The sequence below is a fragment of the Saccostrea cucullata genome, unplaced genomic scaffold (assembly GCF_032062105.1).
Source record: "Saccostrea cucullata isolate Sc308-1 unplaced genomic scaffold, CSIRO_AGI_Scuc_v1 ctg586, whole genome shotgun sequence".
Taxonomy (NCBI): Eukaryota; Metazoa; Mollusca; class Bivalvia; order Ostreida; family Ostreidae; genus Saccostrea; species Saccostrea cuccullata.
The window spans coordinates 124292-132925 of NW_026931374.1; the positions used below are offsets into that span (position 1 = coordinate 124292).

Consider the following 8634-nt stretch of genomic DNA (forward strand, 5'->3'; position numbering starts at 1 on the left):
CTATCTGGCAGCGCTTCTCACAAAAACAGCAGATAATTGATTTTACCACTGTCCAACGAAGAAATAATTGCTAAAAATGGAAAAAAAATCATTTTTTCATCATTGATTTCATTATTTATCATATCACCCCTTAATTCTGAAATATCTCTGTGACATACTTGTAGTGCAGATTTATTTATAATCATGTGGTGAGAGACAAAAAATAAAATTGCAGCTAAACAGATGTCCTGGAGAAGATGTTGTTAACCATTTATCTGTAAGTTCTCTAAATGACGAGGAATGTTAAACTTATATCTACTGGTGGCTACTACACACTGTTACTGTTCAATCAAACTGGGAATATGTCAAAGGGGAGTGCTAATACTATGTGTATCAGAACTCTCTTTTAACTTTCCTCCAAACCTAAATCTTACTTTTAAATAAGTCATCCCTTTAAAATGTCATTTGAAGGGCCAGCCACCCCCTTCTTTTGTTTTAGGAAATTTAAATTGTATGTTAATGCTTTTATTTTTTTGTATAAAAAAGTTACCAGTCACACCCTCTTTCTGTTAAAATATAAAACCACATTTCTATGAGTATATTTAAATTTAATATTGGGATGTTTTTATTTGAAAATAACCACCTCCGTTAGAATTTGATATTTAAATTAATTGAAATATGCTTTTATATACAGGAAACAAAGAAAGATATTTTTTTTGTATATTGGGACACAATATGTTTACCTTATTTCATAAGCCATAAAGGTAATAATTCTGAGAGCATATTGTTGGTGTAAAAAATGGGAAAATGTCTGAAAGAAGATACATGTGTACGAGGTTATTTAAGATAAAACAAATACCTAACTATTTTATAATTCTTATTTTTTTTCCACTGTGTATATATAATTTTTTATTTTGGAATGTATAACCATAGGGCCCAATTGATTTACACCTAGTGACTCACCATACTTATCGAACTATTGGAAACTTTTCATTGACCCGAATCCGTAGCAACAAATATGATGACAGTTTTATGCCTTGCCAAAGATAAAAAAAATAATATTAACTGCATACAAATTCATTGGAAATTAATCAGAGACGTAACATTATCGTTATACTATCGGAAACAACTCATGCGCACTTTGAAAAAAAAACCCACAATGTTATGTTCAGCGTAGATCGACATACACTGTAACACTCGCGTCGACATCCTAGAGCTGTCAAGAGTATTACGGTTTTAAATCACATTAAAATATTTTTCAAACAAACTTTAAACATAATTAAAGTTTTTCTTAATATAATAATTAATATATTTTATTTTTATTGAATCTATTACCTTTGAAGGCGTGTTTAATCAGCCTGCATATCATCGTCTGTTTACATCTTCTAAGCAACAACTAAATGTGTATTTCGATCCCAATGCCAAAATCAGTTCTCAAAAACAAATATTTTTCGAAATTTGACCATGAGCGCAATTGAGAACATGCATGAAATTTACATATAATTTAAAGAATTTATATTTTCATATTTATACTTAAAATCGTTTATGTTCTCATTTGCGCTAATATATAAATGCTTTATAGTAGGTGAGGAATGAGTGCCATTATAGTGAATAAGCCCAAGTATATAGTTTTCAAGTACCGTGAAAAATTATTCTACAACGTAACATCGAAATTATATCCATATATTCATTTGATATAAAGAGTGATTAATTCATTCAATTCAAATTACCATCTTCTTAGGCAATTTGTAAATTCATAAATCTTAGGGCCCCATAAGCCCTTTTAACAAATTTAGCTCTTTAGAACGAATTTTTAAATAAAGGTCCGGACCTACATCTGTTAAAATCTCCGAATCGAACCATAAATGAATTAAAACAAAATAGTAAACAGTGCAGATGAGCAAAATGAAAAAAAACCTTGATAAAGGCATGAATTTATGATCATCATTGTAATGACCTACTTTGGAAAGCTTTAAAGGTATGTAATATGTATAAATAAAGGACTAACAATTATTATGAAAAACGTCAGTCAGCATTTGACTCAATGCAAAATTGTATTTGCTGACAACGTAATTCATTTGTATCGACCATAAAACTTATAAAATAATGATTTTAAACGAGACGGCTGATATTCTTGTTTCATCAACTTGCTTGTCAATAATTTACATCGTTTTAGAAATTGTTCATGCATAGAGCAAGCTCTTGCATATCGAATCAACTGAGATATGCACTCCGTATGCAGGTGATGGAATTATATTGCTGCATAAGTAGGGGAAGTTGACGCTAGAAAAGTTTAAGTCATCAAGTTTATCATATAGCTTGGTTGTTAGATTATTTAAGATGATTTAATGACAAAACATTTTAAAATCAATTGTTCATAGCAAATGGTTCATCGTATATTATCGATATTGACTGTATACATATTTTAAAATGTTCTTATGTATTTATGATTACATGTATACTATATTTCGATCAGAAGATTCGTTCATTATTTTTGTATTTATGTTTGAAAAACAATTATACTTGATATAAATCATAGTTGTACCTTACTTTCAAGTCAAATTGTCATTTCATATTTACACATTTTAATTTCAAATTACAGGAGACAGACAGGGAAATCTTTAAGAGTTACTTTGAACAGTCAGGCCATAGTTGGATGTTACATTAAGTACTGAAGAAAATTTATCCTATCTTACAAACTGATAATGGAAAAAAAAACGTTGCAGTACTTTTACAATCTTTATGACCACGAAATATCTTTAATGGACCCTTGCTTCTCTACACAGTTTGTTTGGATGTTTCCATAAGTAATTATGTTCCCCAAACGAAGTTGGTGAACATATTGTTTTTACTCTGTTTCTTCTTCTTATTATTATTTTTCTTCAACCTGGGAAAATCTTTTCCGCGAATGATCTTGTAAACTACTCATCCGACTTACGTGAAACCTTTTTAGGGTCAGTAGGCATGTTACGTAGATTTGCGAGACGAAGGTCATTTTGCGCGCACGTGCTTGCCAGATTTTTTGATAAAATGTTTTAAAACTCATAATGTAAGGATATATTAGTAGTATAGACAATATGACATGGTCAATATAGCAAGATCTCACGCGCATGCACATGCGCTTCGCTCTGATTGGCTGAAACTAAAGTCTCAATAGCTTTCTTCTCTTAGGTCATAATCATTTGAAATTTTGAACTTAGTCACACATTATGAGGATCTACAGCATGATATATAAGAATTTTCATGAAAGCACATGCATGCACGTGTGCTGGCAAGAGCGAGCAAGTGCATCATGTGAAATTACCAATACAACGGATGAAGCCGTAACTTTTCTATTTCTTGATGAATTATTTTGAAACTCACAATGCATGGATATATTAGTAATATAGACAAGATGGCATGGTCAAAATAGCAAGACCTTACGCGCATGCACGTGCACTTCGCTCTGATTGGCTGAAACTAAAGTCTCAATACCTTTCTTGTTTTACGTCAAAATCCTTTGAAATTTTGAATATAGTCATACATTATGAAGATCTACAGCATGATATATAAGAATATCAAGAAAGCATGTAAATCCACGTGTGCTACAAATTGATTGGCTAAAACTTTAAATGCCTATAAATTTCTTGTTTCTCAACAAAACAGGATGAAAGTTAGAATATAAATAGGTATAATGGATTTCTACATGATACTACTATCAAACTTGAATACAGGGACGTGCTTGCATGCACTTGCGCATGCGCAATGCGTAAAATGAACAATATATTTGAAAAACGGTACCATTTGTCTTTATGATTTTTATTGATTCTTAATTGGAATAAAAAGATATGTTAATGGTTTAGACTACATGCCATGATAGTAGTATAAACGGTCTAGATAGGGTGGTCAACTGAGTGCACTTTTTGCAAATGAGGTCAAAAATACTGGATTCTGATTGGCTAAGCCTCTGGGTGGGTCAACTCAGTACAGTCCCCCTGGGGGGATAGGGAGGTCAACTCAGTACAGCCCTAACCCTAACCCTGGGCTAGGTGGGTCAACTCAGTACAGGGCCCCTAGGGGCTAGGTGGGTCAACTAAGTACAGTCCCCCTAGGGGCTAAAGGGGTTAAACTCATTACATAGCCCTATGTCCAATAGGGCGCTTACATTATAGTTTTTTTACTATACACTGCTACTACGATTCACAACGTTGCTACTACGATTTGGCAGCGACTCAAGAATGTGATTATGACGTCACGATTTCATTCACAGTCTATAGCCTAGCCAGCCAGTTCAAACTGGATTTTCTGAAAACAATAACAACACAATACAGAAAATAACAAAACAATTTTATTCAGAATCAAAATACATCAATTTACTTTTTCTTCTTCTGTGCCTTATCAGTCGTCAGTCGTCAGGGTTTGGTCTGGTGTGTCCCTGAGGTCTTGGGTTCTTGGGGCTTTTTCTCCAGTTTTTCTGCTTCTTTCACTAACAGGTGTGTCTTCCTTCCTATTTGGCGAATCTTTTCCATCACTTCTTTTCTAAAATCACCTATATCATTATGAATTATCTGCATGATGATGGCCATTTGATTTAAGATACTGCATATCATTCTCCTGTCATCTACGTCCATAAGATCCTGTGTTTCTGTTACGGTCTCTGTTGTATTTTCCTCTGTCATATTTTTTTTTTACCTCTATCAAGTTCAGAATGCTAACGGAGAGTGATCTTAGATTTTCAGCTATGGTTTATATACCATTGGTTTGTTTAGGGCCGTGTGCATAAATATGTTAGACTTACGTTTTCATCGTATTGTGTACGATTTTGTACACCGTCTAGTCAGCGAGCTACCTATAGATATTATGACGTCATACACTTGTAAAATTAAAGTTTCATTTTCACTTTTGTTTCTAAGAAGTGAACTTAGATTTTCAGAAAATGTAGGACTATCTTTTGTTTTTCCTCTCTTTTTCTATAATGATTTTCGTACTGTGAAGGTTTTTTTGTATAAAGCTCAATTTCTCTATGACCACTGAAGTAATCATCCTGATGCTTTCTTACCATGTGAATGTTGAGACCCTGTTCATTTTTGAAATATCCTTTCTGACAGACCTATTCCACAGGTAAGTTTGTCTTATTTTTGTTTACATTTCCTATGAAGGTCTTTGAATTTAACTATGATTTATATGTAAAGTTCTATTTTGAATGTAAATGCTGTATTTATCCTCATTTCATGTGATTTACAGTTGTATAACCTGCATGTAACTCAGATTGCATGGGTATGCGTCATTCCATGATTGAATTTAAATCAGAAAAATTTTCACTAAATTTTGGTAAAATACATGGTATCTTTTACATTTCTGTCCCTTTTGTCTGTAAATTATTGCTTTACTTACATTGTAAAATGAGGTTAAATGTGTATCACTGAATATTGTATGATTTTTTTTAGGATCAGCTGAGATGTTATTTCACTGGATTATTTAATGGATAGGCTTATTGGGCATATATAGTTGGATATCTCTGGTAAGTTTGTCTTGTTTTAATTTTTTACATTTCCTATGATGGTCATCTTTGCATTTAACCATGATTATATGGTTAATTTAATTACTGTGTAATACTTATGTGATCTGATATCTCTAACTTACATTCATATAAGCACACCCTTATTTAACCTAAAATATATTAACACATGATTAATGGAATTTCGGAATATTAATAAGTCCTTTTGTATAAATTATATAATTTCATAATTTATTATGTATGTTAAACATGGAATTAAGACTCACTAAATGGTGATCAAAGAGATATTAATTAGGAATCTAATAAGAGAAAAGTAGTAATTTACAAAAGATTAATCCTAACAGTCATTTACTTTTGTTTTGATTCTAAATATGTGTGATATATGGCATACATATAATTTCATTTTCACTTTTGTTTCTTGGTAATGAGCTTTTCAAAAAATGAAGGACTACATCTTCTACTGTGATGATGCTAAAAAAAATGTATTTTTCTGTATGCAGTACTGACAGGTATTAAGGTCAAGATCTATTAAATGAAAGGTGCCTACAGATTTATCAAATTTGAAAAATAAGTTCCTTTATTGATGCTTTACAACTTTAGCTTGGTCAAATAAGGTGTTTCGGGGCATACTTTGTAGGTAAAGAGGATGAAACACTGTATTTTAAACCATCATTTTTAATGAAAAATTAAGAAAACAAGTCATGAATATGGGAGTTATTTTCATTTTCGACAAAGGAGATGTATCCATATTGCCTACAGTCTTTCAGGAAACGGTAATTAGTATGTTCATTGCCTCTTCTTTAAATCAATATCAAATTTATTATAGGTATCCGGTTTACTTTTCATATGATTTCAAATTGAATGTCATGAAAATACCCTATTTTCTACATAATTCTGCTAAAGCCGTAAAGTACGGGAAAATGAAAGTTGAAATTGATTATGACGTCATAATGGATCTAGCACCAAAAAATAAGTCTAAAGTTATTTACTAGATCTTGACCTTAAACCAAAATTGAATATGCCCTTAATAAAAAGTCTGTTAGTGTCTAAATAATTAATCTGATAATGATTTTATTTGTGATATTAATACAGTAATTGTGCTTTTTTATTATCTAAAGATAGCATGATGAACTTTTCTCATCTGGAGTTAATGTTAAAAACAATTTTTGAGATTTAAAACAAATATGTTCATGATCTTTTTTGGCATTGTACATGTTGTATTTAAACATGCATTGTTTCATGCAGTACTCTGTCATATTAACAAAATGGTTTTATTTTTACAGTCATCAACATGGCAGATATGTTTTGTTCCTAACCATCTATAATCCATTCTCTATGAAGTTCAGACTGTCTGCTCTTCCTTTGGAAATGCACAGTTAGTCAACCAACAAAGAAACAAACAAACTTGAAGGTAAAGTTTCAATGAGATACAATTGTAATTTTTATTTATTTATTTATTTTACATATGCATGTTTATATTTTTGAATTGATAAGTAAAGGATATATGATTTTTTTTAAAATAAAGAGGGTTTGGTGGTCATGTTTAGACTATATTGATATCCTTTAGAAGAAAAAGAAAAGACATACAAATGCATGATCAATTTTTAAAACTAAAATGTATGAAGTTTTTCTTTGCCAAATGATACTTAACAGCTGAAGATAGCATATCTATAGAATAAGTTAAATATGGCTAATTTGTTAACCCCCAGCTTCCTTAATAGCATAGTTGGTAAAGATAGCAAGTTTTGACTTCAATTGCTGATGAATTCTGAATTTTCCATTTAATATTAACATTATATCAAAGGGAAAGAATACTATAATGTGGCCCATCAGTATGACCAGAAAAGAAATCTGAATGACCCTCTTGACTATGTATAAAGACTTTAACCTTAACTGATATAAGATGATCTGATTGTGTGGAAATAAAATTTCCTGATGTTTCTACTACCAAAGATCTTTCTATGAGTGTATGGGACTGCTGTAAACCTTTTCCTGCTTATAAAAATATATCTTGGAGCATGACACTTTATTCATAAAAGGTACTTTCAATATCATTTCTATGAGTTTGTGTTCTTTCTTTTTATTAATCTAGTGTTATATCTCCTTTAACCTCATTAATATGTATGCTTCCAAAATCTTAGATCTGTCTGTATAGTTTCTTCAGCTCTTTGAACACAAATACCGTGATTCAATTTTTTGAGGTAAAAATCATAGAGACATCATAGATGATTATCAGAGTGTATATATCACAATCTTGACCATAAGGTCAATTGTAATGGTCAAAGGCACAACAAATGAAAGTGTAAACTTTTTTTTTATCAGAATACATAATTTTGTAATAAAAAAAACAATGGAAAGTTACTCTCACAATGTGTCTTAATTTCTTCCATGAGTTCAGTTTGGACTTCCTCCATTTATCCTTGTATCTTGTAATCCTTGTATTTCCAATGGTTTTGTGGGCTAAAAAGCATGTGTCTTTTACAATCTTTTTTTCTGACAACTGTTTTCTCTTACCATCTATACACTTGACTTCTTCTCTTGTCAAAGGTCTTTCAGGGTAATCCAAGTAATTCTTACCCTCTTTTGGTAATAAATGGTTATATTCTTCATTGGCTTCTTCTGCAATCAAGGTTCTTTCTATGTAATCTCTGACACATTAGGATCACCTTTTTCTGGACATAATTGGTTATATTCTTCTTGAGAAATGATCTTAATAGTGCTATCTTTTTTTATTTTAACTGGTATATATCTGTCTACATCTTTCTCTGAAAGAACTCTCTCTCCGAACTGAATTTTACTCATTCCTTTACTCTTTTCTTTACTAGAGGTGTTACCCATGGTTAATATAAAAAGTCAAAATCTTATGTTACAACTTATATTTATACCCTTTTTTATCTATATTTAGAATTCCATCAAGCTTATATTACATAATTTTTTTTTCAACTAAGACATTATTTTTTTTATTTTCCAGGATTCTCTAGTGAGTGCTTATGGAAATGATTTTAGTCTACTCTTAGAATTGTGAAAGACTATCAGATTATGCAAAGACTAACAGAATATCCTCTCTTGGAACACTGAAACAAGAAAACCAAACTTAAAAGGATGGAGGATTTAAGAAGAACATAGATAAATATGATTCCCAACGAATTTAACTTGTA

General features: G+C 31.1%; 1 long non-coding RNA gene across 1 annotated transcript; it reads left to right on the forward strand.

Moving 5' to 3' along the window:
• Positions 1-4873: 4873 nt before the first annotated feature.
• Positions 4874-8634, forward strand: LOC134232399 (uncharacterized). The gene is made up of 4 exons (XR_009984766.1): positions 4874-5079; positions 5406-5479; positions 6760-6887; positions 8448-8634. It is a non-coding gene; the product is annotated as an uncharacterized LOC134232399 (long non-coding RNA).